Below are 23,690 nucleotides of genomic sequence, written 5' to 3' on the forward strand. Positions count from 1 at the left end.
AAATTTGCCCTCCTTCTCACTGAAACAGGCCATGAACTCACAAAAATTAATGATGTCCTAACTATAATACAAGCTTTAAATAATTGTTAGTAGACCTTTAAGATACGCCTGTAGTTTATTTTCTATCACACACAATACTTGGCTGTCTCTAATCTCCACGAGTATAGTCACTGCTTCCTCTTCTTCTTGTCTCACAATCACACCTTGCTGCGAGCACGCCTCTCAACCAAGTGGACGAGACGATGCCCGCCACTTCTCCGCGTGCCCCCCTCCTGCTGCCACCTGCCGACCATCCGATGCCTGACTCCTTCGCGCCTTGTGCGTGCTGCCACCTGTTGGAAACAGCAGGCACTCACCCTGGCGCGTTTTACATTCGGCCATCCTGCAAAATTAATGTCCCCATTAATTCTCAACTCTCCAGCAGGTCAATCAAGTCCTGTCTGTCAGTCAAAGTCTCCTCGTCACCATTGTCTCCTGGTTCACCTCCAGGAACTGTGCTGTGATACCACCTGAGTGAATCCACTGCTACTGTGGCTGAAAAGTTGCGGTATCCCCGCATGCCTTTGACAGCACTCACCTGATACCTGTCATTTCCGAGCACCTTGGAAACCCTGTACGGACCACCATACTTGTTCAACAACTTGCGGTTGACTCCCTTTTCGCCAGAACACGTGTTCGCCTCTCGCCATAGCACCAGATCACCTACCTGATACTGATTTGCGACCTTCCGCCCTCGGTCATAGCGCGCTTTCATCGCCCTTTCCACTTTGGTCAGGTTCTCTGCCGCCTTGTCCCTACGCCTGAGGACCGCCTGCTGAATGTCCTCAAATGTTTCGCCCTCTTCTGCCATATTGACTTCCTGTACTCCACCAGACAGGTCCGCCATGGCTCCACCTTGGTGAGAAAACATGAGCTGCGCAGGAGAAAAACCAGTACTGCTGTTGACACAGCGGTTCATGCCCCACACAATCTCACTCAGCTTCTCATCCCACCGTGATTCACACTCTGTGCTCGCCCCAATCGCATTAAGTATAGTGCGATTCTGTCTTTCCACCTGACCATTCGCCCTGGGTGTGGCAATAGCATTCAGCACATGCTGCACACCCCGCCCCGCCAGAAACTCAGCAAACGCCTTGCTGGTAAATGCCAGTCCCCTGTCAGAGATAAGTCGCCTTGGATATCCAAAATCGCTAAATATCTCCTTCAGTTTCTCAATGGCCTCTGTCGAACGGAGGGTTCGAGTGACCTTCGCCAGGTGAATTTTGTGAACGCGTCCACCACCATCAGTACATAACTGTTCCCTTTCATACTCCTAGCAAATGGCCCCAGATGGTCAATGTGCACCGTGTCCAGGGGTATGGAGGGCTTCCTGATGGGGTGTAGCGAACCTTCTTGTCGCCCATGTCCACCCTTGCTGAATGCGCAGCTCAGACAGGCATTCACATATTTTCGGACAAAATGGCCCATACTAGGAAACCAATAGGTCTCCTTGATGAACCTCAGACACCTTTCATACCCGGGATGGCCAGCCTCATCATGGTGCTTACGCATCAAATTGAACCTGGCCATCGCTGGCACATACAGCCTGTTTCCCACCTGAGTTCTCCGGTAGAGTCTCCCTTCCTTCACCATGTAGTTCGCCTTGAGACTCTTGTCTGCCGTGTCCTGCGTCAATGCCGTGAAGATGTTCTGAGTCTTGTCATCCTGCAGTTGCACAGTGAAGAACCAATCACCTTGAGACATGCTTACTAGATGGACATTCACTGGATTTCGGCTCAATGCATCCACATGTTGCATTTTTACTCCAGGACGGTACTCCAACTCCATGTCATACTCCTGGAGAGCCATCCACCACCGAGCCACCCGCGGAACCAGGTCCCGCTTCACCAAGGTTGCCCGCACTGCAGAACAATCTGTGATTGCCCTGAAATGAATGCCCACCAAATAGATACGGAAACGCCTCACCGTTTCGACCAACGCTAATGTCTCCAGTTCATAACTGTGATACGCCTGTTCTGCCGGAGTTGTACTGCGACTGAAATACATTACTGGGCGCAGATTGCCATCCGCCTGCCTCTGCACCAATATGCCACCCAGTCCCCACTTGCAGGCATCAGTATGTACTTCAGTTTCAGCCTCGCTATCATATAATGCCAATACTGGCCTGTCAATCAGAAACTGCTTCAGTTGCGAGAACGCCTCAACCTGCCCTGGGCCCCAACACCATGGAACGTCCTTCCTCGTCAGGTTTGTCAGCGGCCTGGCAATCACAGCAAAATTTCTGATAAACTTCCGAAAATAACTCACCAGTCCCAAGAACTGCCTGACACCATGCACATTCTGCGGGGTAGGAAAGTCTTTCACTGCCTGAATCTTTCTATTTCCCGATTCACTTGGTACGCCCTACGAGACTCACAAAGCCGCGCCCTGGCGATCAGATGATTCGCCTTCCACACCACAGATTGTCTACCAAGATTACTCACTGTTAACTGCTGGTTATCACCTGCCTGCAGCACCGTGTTTGGCATCGCTATCCAGGACCCTTGCTCCTCATGTCTCCGAGCTCCCACCAGCACTTCGTTGCCAGAATCGACCCCTTCCACTCTGACACTCACCATGGTTGCTGTCCCTGGAACCAAGGTGACCTCCGAGGCAGTTCTTACCTGGTATCGTTCTTCATTCACCAGATCATCCTTGTCCAGCGTAATTGTCTGGATGAGGTTGTCCTGCCGAGTTAGTGTAGCTACTCCCCTTGCTACCACCAGCGCCACCTCGCCTTTCAGCGCTGGTTGACCCAGCAGCACGTCCACACCGTCCAGACTGCACGGCACCACTATAGCATCAACTGTGAGAGGGATCTCATCTACCATCAGATCTAGAGTGACCTCACCTGCACCCCGTATGGTACCACCACCGAACCCTCGCAGCACTACTGCTGTAGGACGCATCTCGCCCCTGGACAACCGCATAGCACACTGCTTGGTGGCAATGTTAAACTCGCTGCCAGTGTCCAGATATACGAGGATGCGTTCCCCGCCTTCGCCCCATGCAGTCTTTCTGTATAAATTACTACTGTTGCCGTCAACTAGTCTTACTGTTGTGTTCCGGTCTGGCACCTTGCTGGCTGCTTCTCCCATGGGGCGGTTTGGACACGCAAACTTGGTGTGGCCCGCCTGCCCACACCGCATGCAGCAAAGCGTCCTTGGTTTCGGACAGTTCCGACTCAGATGAGTGCCCAACTCTTGGCAGTTGAAACACCTCACCCTCTGAGTCTTCCTGCCCGACTGCGCTCCACCATGGCTATGTGCCTGCCTCGCCCCGGTCTCCGTGCACCGCCTCTTCACCTCTCCTTGGGATCGTCCACTCTCCCGGTACCTGTCCATCGTACTCAGGAAGCCAGAGTAGAGTTCCTCTGGAGTCTTACACTTGTAAGCACGCGCGTTCCCCTGGAGCTCTAGTGGAAGTCCCCTGATGATACAGGAGATGGCATCCTCGCCCTTGATGCGGCACCTCTCGCACAGAGCAAGCTTGGCGTGGTAATATTTCGTCATGGTCTCATCTGGTAGCTTGCGCCTCGCTACCAGTTGCTCCAATGACTCGCCGAAGTCATGCTGCCGTGGAAAGGCGCACCTCAATGCCTTCTTCCACTCGAACCACGAGAGGTCGTAATCATCCAGGCGATTATACCAGGCCTTCGCCCCACCTCGGAGTTTCGCCTGCATGAAGAACGCCCTCTCATAATCGCTCCAGTCGTGGATGCGGCCCAGCTGGTCGATCTTGTTGAGCCAACGATCGACGTTACACTCACAATCGTCTGGATCGAAAGCATCAACAAGTTCTCCCCCTGCTCTCGCTGTAGGGCGCGATGACGCCCTAGAGCTGCTGGCCGCACTTCCACACGAGGTGCTCTCTCTACAGCAGCGCCCACGTGCGCTACTGTTTGGCCTTCCGGGACTCCTCTTCTTCTTTGCTGCCCCTTTGCTGGCGCCTCCAACCTCAGGTTGGCGATCAGTCACATGACGCAAGGTAGCCTGCGCCCGTTCCTCTACTTCCTTGAGGATACGGGCCGCCTGCTCTTGCATCATGCTCTGAATCGCCCTGGCAACATCCCCTTGGTTGAGGATGTGGGCCACCGCCAATTGGACCGGATCCGCTGCCGGCTCGTCGTCTTCCAGAGACGCGACGCTCCGGTCCACGTGGTCCCTACACGTGCCAGATGACGAAAACGCCACGGAATCGGGGCTCGATTCTCGGTCCCCGACCTCCATTTCGTAATCCAGCACGCTATCCTCAACCTGGTTTAGATTACTCGCCATCTCTTACAGCACCTTAGAGATTTAACAAAAGAACGAGATTACCACATGTTAGTAGCGCCTTTAGCTAACTCACCTAGTAGCTTTTCTTTGACTGACACGCAGATATATCCCACTTCTGAATTGTTAGTAGACCTTTAAGATACGCCTGTAGTTTATTTTCTATCACACGCAATACTTGGCTGTCTCTAATCTCCACGAGTATAGTCACTGCTTCCTCTTCTTCTTGTCTCACAATCACACCTTGCTGCGAGCACGCCTCTCAACCAAGTGGACGAGACGATGCCCGCCACTTCTCCGCGTGCCCCCCTCCTGCTGCCACCTGCCGACCATCCGATGCCCGACTCCTTCGCGCCTTGTGCGTGCTGCCACCTGTTGGAAACAGCAGGCAATCGCCCTGGCGCGTTTTACATAATTGTTCTAAAATAGAAACCATTGAAGAGTACTTCATTGCAAAAGAATTTGATCTAGGAACTTCACTTTCCAACGAACAAGTCCCAAATGTACACATTCCTTTGTTTAATTTAAGTTCATCAATATTTACAAGCCTCCGTAATCAGTTCTTTCCAAACTCCACTCACCGATCTTTTCACTCAACCCTTCCCATATGACATAACATCTTCGTATGCACTTTGTAAGCCTGCTTGTGTCCATCATTCCAGCCTCATCATTCAACGACATAACTATTCAGCTTCCAATACTATACGTAAGTTCCACACACATACTAAAAAATTTTTTAAAAGCATTAATTACTGGTTGAAGTTAAACACAATAGTAATTCCTTTTCGTTTGAATATTTGCAGTTGCATATGGCCTGGTTGATTTACACAACTTACAACGACCTTCTTTATGGAAGAATATGTTTTTAATATTAGTTACATGAGTCAACAAATGGCTAAAACAATACAATTTATTATACAACACATTAATGGAAGCTAATTTTCTCCATTGTTGTATTGTTACATTTTAAATAACTTACTAATTAGCAGAAATTACTTCAAATTGTTTAACTATTTTACATATAACTGATTTTAACCTTGACATTGTTTGTACTCTAAGCCTGTAAAGTGTTCATACATTGTTATATTCATACCTAAATGATCTGAAGATGGCAAAACATTTGCCAAAAACGTTCATCTGTGTAACATTGTCATACACATTATGCTAATTTAGTGATCAAATTTCACTTAGCATTTGATAAGCTATTTTAGATGGCAAACACACAACAAACATTTCAGTGTATTCACTAATTGGTCTGCCAATTATTACTGCATCTGACACATGTCACTGTTCTCGATTCATACAGAATTGAATACAGGTACACCACTTTTCATCACGAATAAGTGAAATGATTTTTGACCTATAAAATAAAAGAAGACATTCTTCTCCATGCACTGTGTTACATATGTGTATCATTACTGCACATGAAATGATTAGAATATATATGTATTATATTTTGTCAGTTAATACTGTACACTCACTGTTTAAAACTGTTTCATAGGAGTTGCGAAATCTGCTGCCAGGGCCTGTTCTAGTTGGCAGTCATAGCAGCATATGAGATACTAAAAGAATAATACAAATACAACCGAGATCTGTGACAACACCAAGATTTGAGACAGGTAGGTCAAGGTCTGTTACAGATAGCTCCCCTCTATCTGCAACAAGGTTCTTTTTCTTTTTCTTCTTCCTCCTTGGTAAGCATATAGACTGCTTCTTAGGGTGCTGTTATTTCCCATCTATATAAATGACATACCAGAAACTTTAAAATACTACTGACAGCATCTGTATGCAGACGATCTTAAGATCGTATACATAAACTTCTATACTCACAAAATAAATTACGCAATAGCTAAAATTAACGATGAACTAGACTCAATTTGGACATGAACATGAAAATTTCGACTTAAATTTAATCTAAAAAAAATCACAGACAATAATAATAGTGGATCATCCAAGTTTGTTAAACACTATTATCGTATTAAATCTTTCTCCCATTAAAATCAAAATTCCCTTCAGTGAATCAGTGAACAACTTAGGTATACATATTGATAAAAGTTTAAATTGGTTCAGGATACAGACACTTGCAAGAAAGTATTTTCATTAATCCACTTACTTAAACGATTAAAGAATTTTCTTTTTTCTCTTGAAAAAGATTAGTGCAAACACTCGTGATGCCTCACTTTGATTACTATGATACTCTGTTTACTGACCTACCTACACTTTCTTTGGCTCAGAGACTGCAGCATATTCATAATATGTGAATCTGTTTTGTCTGCAATATTCACTGGACTGGCCATGTAACACCATCCCTTGACATGTTCTGGCTCCATCTAGAAGATCGTAGAAAATCCAATGTCATGGTGCAGTTCTCCACTCCTGTCTATCTTGTATCTCACTTTAAAAATTTCTAATAGTCAACTTCTTTCACTGTAACTGTTGTATACATCTGAAGTGTGATTATTGTAATATGTAGCAATTGAGTGATGTGTGCAGTGGAGAGGAAAGAAACTGCCTATCCTACCCCATTATCTTCTAGCCTAGCTGCCTCATAAGAGGTGCCTTGTTGGTATCACTTGTGAGATTCAGACCTGCTTTTGGATATTTCACTAAACAACAATTACTAGTACTACTACTATTATTATTGTTGTTATTATCAGTGTTTATTATTGTTTCACTAACACTACTTATCTTTTATTATTTAATTTTACCTTAGTATAGGTATTCATACTGTAAGGAAAACTTTGCCACTTTTTCTGCCAGACAAATAATGTATGCACATACAGCTAATGATCTAGGTTAGTGATCATCAACTCGCATATGAACGGGTGCGGGCAGTGCTTGGCTCATGCGTGCTTACTGTACCGGGCAAAGGACCAGTTTGTGACATTGCGTTGTAGTGAACAGAGGTGGTTCTTGCCAGTCATTCAAACAAGAAATGTGAGGAGCAGAAAACACTTCAAAACGTAGGCCACACTGAAGAAATAAAACTTACAGATGCATTATACAACTCACAGGAACGAATATGGCAGATATGAAGAGAAGAGCGTGTAGCATTAATTCAACAATTGAAAGAAAATGAACTAGAAGTTGTTTAAGATCATAATGTTAGTGAATTGGCTATGCGACTCAGTTATAAAATTTCACTTGTAATAGTAAAATATTAGAAACCTTTTAAAGATTGAAAATTTGAAGAATGTTTAATTACAACTGAAGAGCTTTTCTCACAACAAGTGTAGGAGTTAGAATCTATCAGTTTGTGTCCTTCCACCATGATGCATCCCATCCGAGGTCTAGCTGAGGACATTCAGGTGCAACTAGTAATTGTTTGTCAGTTTTTCATTTGTTATTCTTTGGCAGTAGATGAAAATATTTATGTAAGTGATAAATAATCCCCAACTGGTGATTTTTGTAAGAGGCGCTATTGAAAACCTTCAGGTTAAGGAGGGTTCTTATATATTGTTCTCATAAAAGATACTACTACTGGTTCCAATATTTTCATGTAGAGGCTGTAGAAATTATTTTGGACTCCCTTGGAATAAACTTATATCCTTGGCAACCAATGGTGCTCCTTCCATGGTTGGAAGTAAAACGGGTGTAATAAGGAGTCTAAGGGACGAAGTGAAAAGCGTTAATTTATCCCATGAAATTATTTCTTAGCGAGTATGGCGATCTGTCATAATATAGTAAAGTGCGTTGACTAAGTCGTGGCAAATTATTGGATAGGTTCTTTGAACTGAGGGAGGAAACATCATTGTTCACAGAGAAAGAAGAAAAGTCTATATCATAAGTGAAAAATGAAAAAAATGGATTTGTGAACTTGCCTTCTTAATGGAATTACCTGAATGCTTTAAATTGTTTGCTACAAGGTAACAACAAGATTATTACACAGTTATATGACAGAGTGAAGGCGTTCAATATGAAACCACCTCTAATTATGGAACCTTAGCTTAACTGAAAGGATAAGTTACATCACATTTTTCAAAATTAACAATGATATAGGCATACTAGTTTCTCAAGACTTTGGCTTTCGAAGAATATATTCACACATCATGCGATCTGCACCAGGAATTTGATTCGAGATTTAAAAACTAGGAAAATTTTCAATTTGGTATTCGATTATTATTTGTAATTGGAACTTATTGATTTACTTTACGATAGTGAATTGAAGGACAAATTTCAAAACAAAAGAAGTTATCTGACTTTTATATGAACTTTCCATGTGTTCGATTTCCCCAATTGTACAGAGATACATTTTCGGATTCACATATCTGTGCAAACAGTAATTTTTTCCTATGATGAAGATAAACAAGCCATGTCATGGAAGCCAAGTATCGAATCACAACTATACAAACAATAGTTCCAAACGTTGAGAAATAGCTGAGGGAAAACAGAATTAAACAAATCCCGAAAAATCAGTGCTAATGCCATGTTGAGTGGACTGAATGGAGTTAATTTTTGCATTACTATACTTAAGGTTTTTATGTGTTTTGTTCAACATTTTCCCTAACAGAAACAGTTTACACATTTACAGTAATTGTCATGCATTGCCCAAATAATTAACACGAAATGTGTATTATATTTCTGAAAGTAATTATAAACTTATTAACTTCTTTGTTGAAAATAGGTTACAATGTTTTTTTCAAATTGCTTAAGATAGTTTATTTAGTTATTTATATTCAGCCAGTATCTTTTATCATCAGAAAACAATCATAAAACAATGCAGTAAATTCATATTGTGGTCCCGCCGCTGAACGTCTTACCTGCCTTGTTACGACTTTCCGCGGGCGAGCGGGCAAGGCTTGATGACAACACAGTGCTCTAAGTTGGGGACCACTGATCTGAAAAATAACTCAGCTGTTTTATGTTATGGTGATGATCAAACATCGGATTTTAGGGCAACTGCCTATTTTGTTTCTTTAGGAGAAAGGAAAAAAATAATGATTAGTATCACCGGTAGCTCAGTTAGCAGAGCAGCTGGCTATGGACCGGAAGGTCTGGGGTTCGATCCCAGGTGGTGACAGGATTTTTTTCTCGTTGCCAAACTTACAGAACGGCCTCGAGGTTCACTCAGCCTCCTATAAAATTGAGTACCGGGTCTTTCCTGGGGGTAAAAGGTGGTCAGAGCATGGTGCTGACCACACCGCCTCATTCTAGTGCCGAGGTCATGGGAAGCATGGGGCTCTACCTCCATGCCCCCGAAGTGCCTTCATGGCATGTTACAGGGATACCTTTTTTAGTATTTACTTTTCATGAAAATTGAAAGCTATTGAGAGTTTGATAGTGCCCAGAAATGATTGTTAAGAGCTTAATTTGTTAATATTCGGCTTAAAATGCTCAAATCAATGTAAAGTTTCCCTCTCTTTATTTGTGTTGAGAAGTTTTAAGTAGTAGCATGTTATCCTGTGCAGCTTAATGCCAAAAGATAAAAGTGCAATATTTGTGCTGATCCAGCAGTGGCTAACAGAATTTCCACAATTCACTTTCGTTGAAAAAATAATATTCTGCAAGATTTGTAGCAAACAGATATGTAACAATAGTTGAAATATATTTTAATGTGTAGGTCTATTATAATATTTATACATTGACTGAGCTATGCTGACGTAAAATTTTTTTAAAGACAACTGCAATTTAAGCTTCTAATTTCGACAGTTAAAAGTATATACAGGTCATTGAGATTTTGGTTGTTCAAACCAAGTAATCGCAGTTTGTAATAGAAATACAGTAATACAACACTTAGGATTTTAATTCATTTAACTTTTACCGGTATATTTTTTAGATTTCCCATGATAAGAAGTGCCACCTGAGGCAGCATGTGCAATGAAAAGGACATAGGCAAAAGCTCAGCAGAAAAATCAAATGAAACAAACTCTACTGACACAGGCTACTTCATCCAATTTCTATGCAGACTTAAACAGAGTGTTTGTTGCTGCCAACATTTCAAGGAATGCAATTGAAAATCCGGTTATAAGAGAGTTTTTACAAAAATACTGCAAACAGAAAATTTCCTCTGAATCTAACCTAGAAAAAATTAATTAGACAGAATGTACAATGAAACTTTAGCATCCATTCAGGAGGATATAGGTGATTCTTACATGTGGGTCTCTGTAGATGAAACCTTAGACTCTATGAATAGGTATATTAGCAAGTATAACAGTAGGGAAACTTGACCCTGATGAACCTTTGATCCTGCACACCTTGTATGTGTTAAGGAACTTCCGAAAGTGAATAGCCAAACCATTGCTTATTTTGTAAAGAAAGGCCTACAGGCGTTATACTCTGGCAATATAGATGATTCTAAAGTTCTGTTGTTTTGTACTGATGCTGCCTCATACATGGTTGTTGCAGTTCCACTTAAAACTTTTTATCCTAACATCATTTATGTAACCTGTTAGGTCATTCCCTTCACAGGGTTTCTGAAACGATCAGGAAGGAATTCCCTTTTGTCAATTTGTTAATTTTCAATATGAAAAAATGTTTTTGTAAAGCCCCATCCAGCATTTCAATATTAAGAGAGAAATGGCCAGATATTTCACTCCTACACAACACGATGGGGAACATGGATTCAGTCAGTGGTGTATTATTCTAAATATTTTAAAGACGTGGTCACAATTGTTGAAGAATTACCTGAATCTGATATTGCAGTGTGTGTGTCAGTGAAAGAGTGTATGATACATCAGTCAAAAAGATATTGCCTACATAACATCAAAATTTTCAATAATACCTGCAAGTATTGAACAATTAGAATGTAAAGATGATCTCTTTGTAGCCAAATAGCAATAGTAAAGGATGTCCTAGGTGAACATATATTGAAACTGGGAAAAATTTTAAAAGTAAGTAAATAAGAATGTAGGATCACAGTATAGAGAACATACAGTAGGGACAATTCTTGTCGGCACCTTTGATGTTGTTGGTACTAAAATCGAGCTCAGCAAGGTCTAGTTCTCAATGAATCCAACTATGTCGCTAATATCGGCAGAGCAGACAGCTGAGCCAACGATCAGCTGTTCAGATCACATTTAGACATGTTAAACCACTGTGGTTAAACTTTCATATGTAATAACTGTTGTACTCCTTTCTATAGAGCGATATTTGTTTTATAATGTACGTCTAATGAAAATTTACTTTTTCTTTTCAAGTTACATATAAAATTCCAGTGTTCATGATTGAAATAAAATAATATACTATTAGCGAAGTGCGTGCTGTTTTATTCTGTATCATAATATCCACTGCATTTTGTCTTGGATCACACTATGTTGTAAAATACATACACCAGGGAAACATTCAATAAATAAACAAGAATTCGGGTAGCTTGTAGCAATTAAAAATGTGTGTTCACTGTATACCAGTACCTGAAGTACTAATTGTGGGCCAAACTACGTACCTAGATATACAAAATGGGCTAATAATTATCTACCTTAACTATTATATGTAACTACGTAATATTTAGTCCAAAACACAATTTACAGTAATAATACCAAAATACGACAATTTCAGTGTTCATCAACGAAATGAAATAAACTTTGAGCTAAGTGCTTATGTTTTATTCTGTATCTTCATATCCATTGCATTTCGTCTTGGATCATAATATGTTGCAAAACACACACACCAGGGAAACTGTCTTTACACTGGTTTATGTCGATTTGATTTTATTCTGTATGAATTATTGTAATGGGAGAAATACATGTGTCTCTTTTCCCAAGCGAGCAGATGTTCCGTAAGTTGTCAGTAAATTATTAAAAAATGTTTGTGGAAACTAATGCCACTTTTCCCAAGCATTGCAGAATTGTAGGCCTAACTACCTGGGTGTACAAAGTGGGCCTAATAACACTGCGAACAAATTTTAACTTTTTTTTTCTGCGCTGGTCATGTGATACATGTTTTTTTTATATAATTTGAGCCTCCTGAATACGAAAATGACAATAAAAACCGTTGTTGGTTACGGTTTTTGAGAAATTTTAGAATTTATATCTATTAAAAATACTGCTTTACTGTATATAATAATAAGGTAAATATTCACTGTTCAGAAGATTACAGCTTTCTTTTTCTGCATTTTCTTTTATACTGGACATGAAGTAAATCACGAGATAAAGTTCAACAATAGTCTGCTAGCATATTGGTACTCCACTGTCCTTGGTATTTTCTTTTTCTCCGTAGTTGAAATTTCTTGATGAAAGCACTCATCATGCTCATCACTGAAATCGTCATAATTCTCGGGGAAAAAGTCAAGATGGAAGTGAAGGAAGTGAATTTTCAGGTATATGTTACAATCCATAGATGTTGATAGGGGTTGATGTATGATAGTAATTATTTACTTCAACTATTATAACACATAACTATGTGTCCAAAACATTACAGTACTAATACCAAAATACATACGACAATTTCAATGTTCATCATTGAAATGAAATACTTCATTAAACAAGTGCTGATAGTTTTATAGGAAATCCACAACACATCTAATTATCCAATAGAACACAAACGTGCAGCATTTTGGTCCATGGTATACAAATTAATCAACATACAAATGACCCAACAATGAGGAAATTTACATTATCAAATACACAGCATAAGAGAATGGATACACTTCAACATAACAGACTACATCATAAAAAAAGACGAAACATTACCACTATTAATACTATGACCACAAGAAACAAACACCACACAAGAACACAAAAAATACATCGCGCTAACATATGAAAATATAAATACACACAAGACTGCATCTTCTTTCAAAAATTATAATGTAATATTGCATACAGACCAGAAAACACCTCTACATACAAGATAAATACTAATAATAATTTTATTATACATTTCAATTAAATCTCTATTAGGTTTTGATACATGTACTGATTCTCTCATAATACTGCTTTACTTGCTAATCCTGTTAAGGTGTTTTGTGACAGTGAATGATTTGTTTTTTTATCACCATATTTATAATCTTCTGTAATACTACCTCTAAGAGAAATTTTCATCGACTACTATCAACAATATTCTTCTTCTCCATGATTTAATAGGCTGCAGCCGAAGTGAAATATCTCGACTTGTGGCTTTCCACAACGGTTTCTTTTCATTTCATTGTCATTTTTATATCTTGGACATTTTAAGAATCATCTTCCCCTTTATTATGTCCTTTGTCAACATTCAAAGCTATAGCACTGTTCGAGAGGCTTATTATAGTGTCAGAAAACAAATATCTGTTCATTCCAGTAGACGAGTACTCTAGTTTTCCATTCACTATACTATACTACATGTGCCAATTTATTAACAATTACTGTCATCAAAAAACATAATACAATAGTAGTGGTGATGGTGGTGGTGGTGGTGGTGGTGGTGGTGGTGGTGGTGGTGGTGGTGGTTGTAGTACTCGTTGTAGGTGGTGGTAGTAATAGTAGTAGCAGTAGTTAGTTGTTTGCAATTCTGGATAACAATACACGCTATATATGCTTCCAGATAATTTCCTTCCTAGCAGATTTCTCTCCTTTTAAATTAGTTTCCCGAATTTTGAATTTATAAATTTCAGTGTGTAAAAAAACCTCATCCTTGCATACAAATGGATTAAATACTTGTGAGGAAAACTATTACAAGGGTGATGAAGTGTAACTTCCTCGTAACAGGTGATGAAATTCGAAAGTGGTCTTTCATTAATCACAATACGTTCAAAAGTATCTTTAAAAATTAATTCAAGTTTTGAAATGTATTAAAAAAAAATGTCACTGGGCATGCAAAGACTTCCAAAATTGTTGACATCATTTTTATAGCTGCGGAAATGACTATAATAGCTTGTTTCATCTAGGTCAGTGTGGTGGTTCGCAAAATCTTCACATATTTGACAACAGTGGACTTTCAAGCATTTTTTCATCAAGTAACCACATATGTACCTTACAGAATTTTTTTCTACATCATGGTAGTGATAGTCACAGTCTTTTATGTTAAGTTTCTCAACACATTGTACTTCAGGAAGGGGCTCTTGAAATTTCTTCACAGTTTCCATGCTGATATTTAGAATTTTATGGAAATCTGGTTCGCAGTTCTGGTTATTTGACTTAAAAAATTCGATCCTGAACATCTTCTTAAATGTCCTTTTAAACTGAACAGCAGTTGGGTTTGCTGCATTCCCACCTTGTTGCCTCACTGCTCCAAAAAAGTTTTCCAAACAATCTTGGTTCAGTCTTCTTGTGAGAATATATCGGAATCCTTCAAATTTCAATTTTTCCCACAACAAAAGTAGTGCTCAGACTGTCAATTTCCAACATTTAAGTGATTTTATTTTCTTTGTAATGTCAACATTTTGATTGGTCAACACTTTAACCTCCTCTAAGAAGATTAACATATCTTTCAGAAAATCAATTTGATATGCCTTGCCACTGAATGCCTCTTTAAATTCTTTTACATTTTTTTCTGACATCGAATTTAACATATCAAAAAGTTTATCAAATCTATCTAAGAATTCTATCGTTGCAGCTGCTTTAGGGGAGAGCTCTTCCAGTGCAATGTATGTTGACATTGCAGCTACAACTGTTGAACTTAAAACCTGAACTGCTAATTTCACTTTAATTTTTTCTGGATTTGTAGGATGCATATGTGAATCCGTTAATTTAGGAGCCAATCTGTTTGGCAATGCTTGGTCTTTGTTAAAAAAATCCACAATATATTGCCAAGAAGTCGTCTCCCCTCTGAAGTGAAAAGTGTTGGTTAGAAGATTATTTCTTGTCGCCTTCATAAGATGTGGAGTGTCAAGATTATTTCTTGTCGCCTTCATAAGATGTGGAGTGTCAAACATATAAATTATTTCTTCATTCTGAACTAGAAATACTGGTTCATCTTTGAATAAGGTATTAGCTAGCTTAATGTTTGAGGTTCCCATGTCACTAATAACTATTCTAACTTTCAAACCAATAGCATTCACTTTTGAAATAACCGTGTACAGAAAATCTTTAAGTTTTAAGGCTGAACATGTATTATGAACAAAGAAATATGCAAGAGGCTGCTGCCAGTTGTAATATATACCTTTCAGCATTACACCAAAACATTTAAAGCTGGCCTAAAACTTTTTCCTTCCCCCAAATCTTCAAATCCCACCACCTCATCTTTCCCTATGCAATAAAACAAATTAGTTTTTATGGACATTTCATCTAAACAAAGGCAACAATTTCTATCAGCGTCATAAAATGTAAGAATCTTGTCTTTGAGAGCTTCAAAGATGAAATTGTTTAAGCCAGCTTTAAAATCTATACTTTCTGTGATCCTGTTCAAGGTTCTTTTCGTTGGCAATGTAAATATTTTGGACATACCCCTGTAAGCTTTAGGACCCATAAAATATAGTTTCAAACAAGTGTTCAAAAATTCTTCGGAGTATCTCCTTTGATGGGGTGTCTTGTTATGAAGATCAGCCTGCTGTTTAACAAAATCAATACATTTTTGAGGGAGGAATTTCTCGCATAACACTTTAAAGTCTTCACATGTAACATCTGACAATACAGATTTCTCGTTATTGGTTTCAATTTGTTTTTCCATTTTCCTATTTTTTCTCTTTAAAGTATAGATCCTACGTTTTAGTTTTCGCTTTCTAGGGGTATTGGAACTGAGCACAGTTGGTGTTTGTGTGTTTACATTTGTCACTGATAATGAACATTCTTCAGATCTACTCCCTTTGTTGTATACATTCGAAGGTCCAGGTAGATCTACTCCCTTTGTTGTATACATTCAAAGGTCCAGGTAGATCTACATCTAGAAATAAGAGATGAATTGTTATTTAGGTTAACTCCACAGAAATGGAATTGTTTTCACCGACAAGTTTGTAAAAACTTTCACAATTGCCAAAATTTTATACTAACCGGAACGTGTAGGTTGTACTGCACTCTCTTCAAAATTCCGGTACGATGCGGAATGGGCCAGTATGCGGTCCTCCATCTAGAAATAAGAGATGAATTGCAAATCTAGTCTTTCAGGTGAAGCTCCCTGTAAAGCAGATTTGAATAATTTCAAGGGAAAAATTGTTCTGGGGCTGGGTATCGATCCCGGGACCTCTACGTACCAGTGCTCCACCACTGAGCTACACAGGAACTCCACCCGACACAATCTCAACTTTTCCCTTTATATCCACACAACTCGCGTGGGCTGACGAAACGCCAGAGACCCACAACGAGTGCACACAATCCCTGTGTGACTTGAAATTGTGGTTTTCTGTTAACGTACACAGTAACGTATATATTTTGCAAATCTAGTCTTTCAGGTGAAGCTCCCTGTAACGCAGATTTGAATAATTTCAAGGGAAAAATTGTTCCGGGGCTGGCTATCGATCCCGGGACCTCTGGTTGAACGTACAAGTGCTCCACCACTGAGCTACACGGGAACTCAACCCGACACCGTCTCAACTTATCCCTTTATATCCCCACAACTCGCGTGGGTTGACGAAACGCCAGAGACCCACAAAGAGTGCACACAATCTCTGTGTGACTTGAAATTGTGGTTTTCTGTTAACGTACACAGTAACGTATATATTATGCAAATCTAGTCTTTCAGGTGAAGCTCCCTGTAAAGCAAATTTGAATAATTTCAAGGGTGTCCGGTGGAGTTCCCGTGTAGCTCAGTGGTGGAGCGCTGGTATGTTCATCCAGAGGTCCCGGGATCGATACCCAGCCCCGGAATGATTTTTCCCTTGAAATTATTCAAATCTGCTTTACAGGGAGCTTCACCTGAAAGACTAGATTTGCATAATATATACGTTACTATGTACGTTAACAGAAAACCACAATTTCAAGTCGCACAGAGATTGTGTGCACTCGTTGTGGGTCTCTGGCGTTTCGTCAGCCCACGCGAGTTGTGTGTGAATATAAAGGGAAAAGTTGAGACATTGTTGGGTGGAGTTTCCGTGTAGCTCAGTGGTGGAGCGCTGGTACGTTCAACCAGAGGTCCCGGAATCGATACCCGGCCCCGGAACAATTTTTCCCTTGAAATTATTCAAATGTGCTTTACAGGGAGCTTCACCTGAAAGAATAGATTTGCATAATATATACGTTACTGTGTACGTTAACAGAAAACCACAATTTCAAGTCCCACAGAGATTGTGTGCACTCGTTGTGGGTCTCTGGTGTTTCGTCAGCACACGCGAGTTGTGTGGATATAAAGGGAAAAGTTGAGACGGTGTCGGGTGAAGTTCCCGTGTAGCTCAGTGGTGGAGCGCTGGTACGTTGAACCAGAGGTCCCGGGATCGATACCCGACCCCGGAACAAGTTTTCCCTTGAAATTATTCAAATCTGCTTTACGGGGAGCTTCACCTTAAAAGGAGTAGATTTGCATAATATATACGTTATTGTGTACGTTAACAGAAAACCACAATTTCAAGTCACACAGAGATTGTGTGCACTCGTTGTGGGTCTCTGGCATTTCGTCAGCCCACGCATGTTGTGTGGATATAATGGGAAAAGTTGAGACTGTGTTGGGTGGAGTTCCCGTGTAGCTCAGTGGTGGAGCGCTGGTACATTCAACCAGAGGTCCCGGGATCGATACCCGGCTCCGGAACAATTTTTCCCTTGAAATTATTCAAATCTGCTTTACAGGGAGCTTCACCTGAAAGGCTAGATTTGCATAATATATACGTTACTGTGTACGTTAACAGAAAACTACAATTTCAAGTCACACAGAGATTGTGTGCACTCATGTGGGTCTCTGGCGTTTCGTCAGCCCACGCGAGTTGTGTGGATATAAAGGGAAAAGTTGAGACTGTGTCGGGTGGAGTTCCCGTGTAGCTCAGTGGTGGAGCGCTGGTACGTTCAACCAGAGATCCCGGAACAATTTTTCCCTTGAAATTATTCAAATCTGCTTTACAGGGAGCTTCCACCTGAAAGGCTAGATTTGCATAATATATACGTTACTGTGTACGTTAACAGAAAACCACAATTTCAAGTCACACAGAGCTTGTGTGCACTTGTTGTGGGTCTCTGGCGTTTCGTCAGCCCACGCGAGTTGTGTGGATATAAAGGGAAAAGTTGAGACTGTGTCGGGTGGAGTTCCCGTGTAGCTCAGTGGTGGAGCGCTGGTACGTTCAACCAGAGGTCCCGGGATCGATACCCGGCCCAGGAACAATTTTTCCCCTGAAATTATTGAAATCTGCTTTACAGGGAGCTTCACCTGAAAGGCTAGATTTGCATAATATATACGTTACTGTGAACGTTAACAGAAAAACCACAATTTCAAGTCACACAGAGATTTTGTGCACTCGTTGTGGGTCTCTGGCGTTTCGTCAGCCCACGCGAGTTGTGTGGATATAAAGGGAAAAGTTGAGACGGTGTCGGGTGGAGTTCCCGTGTAGCTCAGTGGTGGAGTGCTGGTACGTTCAACCAGAGATCCCGGGATCGATATCCGGCCCCGGAACAATTTTTCCCTTGAAATTATTCAAATCTGCTTTACAGGGAGCTTCACCTGAAAGGCTAGATTTGCATAATATATACGTTACTGTGTACGTTAACAGAAAACCACAATTTCAAGTCCCACAGAGATTGTGTGCACTCGTTGTGGGTCTCTGGCATTTCGTCAGCCCACGCGAGTTGTGTGGATATAAAGGGAAAAGTTGAGACTGTGTCGGGTGGAGTTCCCGTGTAGCTCAGTGGTGGAGCGCTGGTACGTTCAACCATAGGTCCCGGGATCGATACCCGGCCCCGGAACAATTTTTCCCTTGAAATTATTCAAATCTGCTTTACAGGGAGCTTCACCTGAAAGGCTAGATTTGCATAATATATACGTTACTGTGTACGTTAACAGAAAACCACAATTTCAAGTCACACAGAGATTGTGTGCACTCGTTGTGGGTCTCTGGCATTTCGTCAGCCCACACGAGTTGTGTGGATATAAAGGGAAAAGTTGAGACGGTGTCGGGTTGAGTTCCCGTGTAGCTCAGTGGTGGAGCGCTGGTACGTTCAACCAGAGGTCCCGGGATCGATACCCGGCCCCGGAACAATTTTTCCCCTGAAATTATTCAAATCTGCTTTACAGGGAGCTTCACCTGAAAGACTAGATTTGCATAATAATACGTTACTGTGTACGTTATACTTGGCTCGAAAACATGACGGCCTCTCTTCTTGGAATTGGTAATCCCTCATAAACCCCCATCCTCTACTCAACCCCTAGCCGCGTGGCAGAAATACAATATATCCCAGCATTGCCAAATATAGCAGTCATTGCCTCTATACCTTTTCGGTTTCACCCGTTCTCAGTGTCTTTTTAGACATTTGTCGACGTGTTGTTTTATACCGTTGTGCGCTTCAATATGTTTAATTTATTCTGGCCATGATTAAAGAGTGTTGGAGCAGTCAGGCCTCCTGATTCACCTGAAGATCATGACAAGAACAAATAACACCGTCGAAGAAAACAGAATATGTTATTTGCAGAGGAGCGTAGCTAAGAAAACGAAGTGTTAAATTTATACAGCTAACGTTAGAAATTCTATCCATAGAGTAATCGAAAGTTGAGGCAGTTTGATAAGTACAAATCTTAATCACTTAACATCGGACGCAACCGGCGGAGTTGTTAAAAAATATATATATATGGGACATAGAAATTAAGAATTACGGTTCACCAACTGAAGAGAAAATAAATTAAAACAGAATTCGTTAAGATAGACGATTTTATGCGTGATTTACTTCGTCGAACAGTATGTGAACAGTACTCGAAAGAGATATCGCCAACAGCAAATAAATTTGCGGAAATATTCTGGCCTGAATTGTACATTATGTTTAAGAATGCAGAAAAAATTTCATTCGATTCTATCCAGCACTTTCGGAATTACCAGGAAAAGAGTTTTAAGGAATATAGTTTGTGAAAAAGAAAAAAAAAGCTTAGGGTAAACTAGGGTCTGTTGGACAGTCGGGCATGTTGGACACTCCGTAGGGGAACGGTGGGTAGCCCCGGACAGTGGGTAGCCCCGGACACTAGGGTTTTCTCTAAACTAACAAAAGTTGGTAATCCTGTTTTACTTGCATATGACTTCCCGCTTTGTTGGACCTTGAATGTTATCAGTTGATTGAGTTGCGTCGACTGGTGTGCTTGTAATATAATTGTTGTGAGTAATTGTTTAGACTTCTGGCAGCGAGATTAAATTTGAAGACCTCCTACCGGTTACACAAGTAAGTTGATCTTTATTATTATACATCCGGTGTGTCGTTAGGAATGTGTTTTACATGTATTGCATCTTACAGCGTTAAAGCTGGTATGGTTTTGGTTCTATTAATTTATAGAACGTTATATGCACAATGGGTAGCCGCGGACAGTCAAATCGCGGGTAGCCGCGGACAGCTTGTATTATAAACTGGCATGCATATTATTAGGTCTAGTAGTAATATTACTACTACTACTAATAATAATAATGACCGCCTACATAGTCATGAGTTAGAATGTCTGACTATAGATCCAGAGGACTCGGGTTCGATTCCCAGCACTCCACTCCCAGAAATACTGTATGATCAGAGTAGAAACGAAAATTGTGTTACACTTTCTTTGGTAGTCAGTGTAATATGAATGTTTATTGTCTCTATCACAAGAGCTTTTTTGTTCCTTGCAGTTCTGCAGATAATAATGCCGAATTTTAAGGGAAGGTGCACTAACCGGGGTTCCTGGTCGGAAGAATCTATGAAAAATGCGGTTGAGCACAACCAAATGGCTGTATGAGTGCAGAAACCTTTCTAATCTCGCTCAAATATTTTATTAAACATACAAAGCCTATACCTCAAAATCCTGTGCTCCTGATTTTGGATGGGCACAGTAGCCACAAGGAGCTCACAGTGATCAACTGTGCACGAGAAAGTAATGTGCATATGAACAACACTCCTCCTCACACAACGCATAAACTCCAACCTTTAGACAGGACGTTTATGAAACCGTTCAAGGCAGCGTATGCAGAAGCTTCTGCTATGTGGATGAGGCAAAATTCTGGGCTTCGAATAACTGAGAATGAAATCTCTGGGTTAGTTTCAACCGCGTACGCCAAATCTTGTCGCCTGGATATAGCAAGATATGGGTTTTCATGCACAGGAATCCACCCTTAAATCCCGGAGTTTTTACAGAAAATGATTTCCTGCCATCACTCCTCACAGACATCCCAGAAGCTCAGGAGGGCACAGCCAAACCACCCCTAGACGAACTGCCTGCTGACAACAGGTCTAGACCAGCCGTAGAGGAACAAACTCCTGTACAAGCCTCAGAAGAACGAAATGCTCCCTCAAATTTCAGGTCAAGTCCACATGTTTTTGAAAGCCTCACCACACCATCAAACAGAAGCTCCAGCCTGCAGATGAAAGCCCTAAAACATCATTCGAGGTGGACAAGAACAAGGCTATGCCGGTTGTTAACATTTTGAAGGAGCTTTCACCTCTCCCAGATGCCAGTAAGAGAAGGAGCAAAACTCGGAAAAGGAAAGCTCAGAGAAGCGAAATTTTAACATCTCCATTCAAGTTCTTGAAGAAAAGAGCATTAAAAAATGAAGCAGATCCAGTACAGCACAAGGAAAATCATAGAGAAAGGTTTTATTTGGCCCTACATCTGAGATTCAGTCAACTTCTAAGGGTGTTTCTCGAAAGAGAACTGGAGTGCCTGAGAAAACGGTTTGCATAATATGTGGAGAAATATTTGAAGAAAACTGGATTCAGTACTGCACATGCAAAGGGTGGGAACATGAAGAATGTGCTGAGGTTGAGCCAGATGATGTTTCGTTTCATTGTAATCGCTGCTTTCAGCAGAAAACGTGAAGTTGTGCATTGATTTAAAGTATCCGGGGTTACCCTACATTTGCCAATAAAGCTTAGAAATGTAACTTCCAAATATTACTAATAATATTTATTCCAGTGTTTTCTATCATTAGTAACGTGTATAAACAATGTCCTTATGTCATGCAAAGTGTATTACATTAATGTGTAAGTTGAATATATGTTAATTAGTTACTGTAGAAGTAATAATTCTTAAGTGTCCGGCGCTACCCACCTTTCCCCTACTTTGTGTTACCACGCCACTTGTAGGCACCACATTCAGCTAGAAGTCAATGACGGAAGTAGCCCCACTCGTGGCTACTTCAGTCATTGACTTCTAGCTGAATGTGGTGCCCACAAGTGGCGTGGTAACACGTTAAAGTACGGAGTGTCCAACATGCCCGACTGTCCAACAGACCCTAGTTTACCCTATGCCGTATTCCTTGTAACAGCTATTATAGCCAATGCCGCACTTTACATTAAAAATCATAATTTCAGAACTAATACAGAGCCACTGGCGTAGCTCAGATGGCTGAGTTAACTGCCGATCTGAAGTTACACTCGGGCGTGGGTTCAGTTCCCGCTTTGTCTGATTTATCTGATTGGGTTTTTTCAGAGGTTTTTCTCAACAGTAAGGCGAATGTCAGGTAATCTATAGCGAATCCTCGGCCTTATCTCGTCAAATACCATTTTGCTATCACCAGTCCCATCGATATTAAATAACCTAGTAATTGATACAGTGTCGTTAAATAACTAAAAAAAACTAATACAGGTTGTTTTACCTGAATGAACTTCAATAGTTGGTGTAGAAATTTAAATTTTATATTAGGCATATATATTACATAACAGAATTTTAAGGTATAAGAAGTGTACATGCCCCCTTAATTAATTCAATCGTATTTCGTATCTTATAACGTTCCTTAGGCCTACAGAAAATTTGCATCGAATCGGCAACTAAACTGGCAGAGAAACAGATATATTCTTTTGTGCTTTAATATGATTTTCGTGTTATGAAATAATTATGTAAAAGGACTACATTTATCCATGACTGGTATCTAAACTGGTCTTTATTTCACCGTCCTTAGCAACCTAAATAATGACGTTATTCACAGCAGTGCTTAAAAGTTTTCTAACTTACAGCAGTGAATTAAATGTTTTTAAATCTCTCTCTACATGACAACCAACATATTCGCAATAACAAAATGAATATATATGAACTTCTTTTCCAACAACACATTACAAAGAAAAGACTTACAATTTAAAATTAAATTTACATACCAGTAATGAATAAAATATTGTATAGCATACTAGAGTAAACGGATTTTATGCAATCGTGGACATTATTACCCAAAATCTAATTTTACTCTCTTGTACTATAAATTTCTATTCAATGATTACAGTTTCCGAAAATTTTACCAGCGCAACATCCTTAATTAAGTATAAAATTCTGGAACTTCAATAACATGAGAATTTAACACTTATATAATTCTGCATTCCCTTGTTTATTTAGGCAAAACATGTTAGTGAAAATATAAATATAAAGTATTTTTAAAATAAGTTTGTTCATTTTTATACCAATTTTGTTTTAGTAATCATAAATTAAGGTATATTACAAATATAATATAGTCTCGCTGAA

General features: G+C 40.3%; 1 protein-coding gene across 4 annotated transcripts in view; it reads left to right on the forward strand.

The window, feature by feature from the left end:
• Ns2 (nucleostemin 2) overlaps positions 1-23,690 on the forward strand; it is an 82,649-nt gene that overhangs the window by 22,260 nt on the left and 36,699 nt on the right. For all 4 annotated transcript variants that reach the window (XM_069839789.1, XM_069839787.1, XM_069839790.1 and 1 more), the window contains one exon: positions 5,815-5,932. The gene's annotated coding sequence lies outside the window, so the exon portion shown is untranslated. The remainder of the gene's footprint in view (positions 1-5,814; positions 5,933-23,690) is intronic.

The sequence above is a fragment of the Periplaneta americana genome, chromosome 11 (genome assembly GCF_040183065.1).
Source record: "Periplaneta americana isolate PAMFEO1 chromosome 11, P.americana_PAMFEO1_priV1, whole genome shotgun sequence".
Taxonomy (NCBI): Eukaryota; Metazoa; Arthropoda; class Insecta; order Blattodea; family Blattidae; genus Periplaneta; species Periplaneta americana.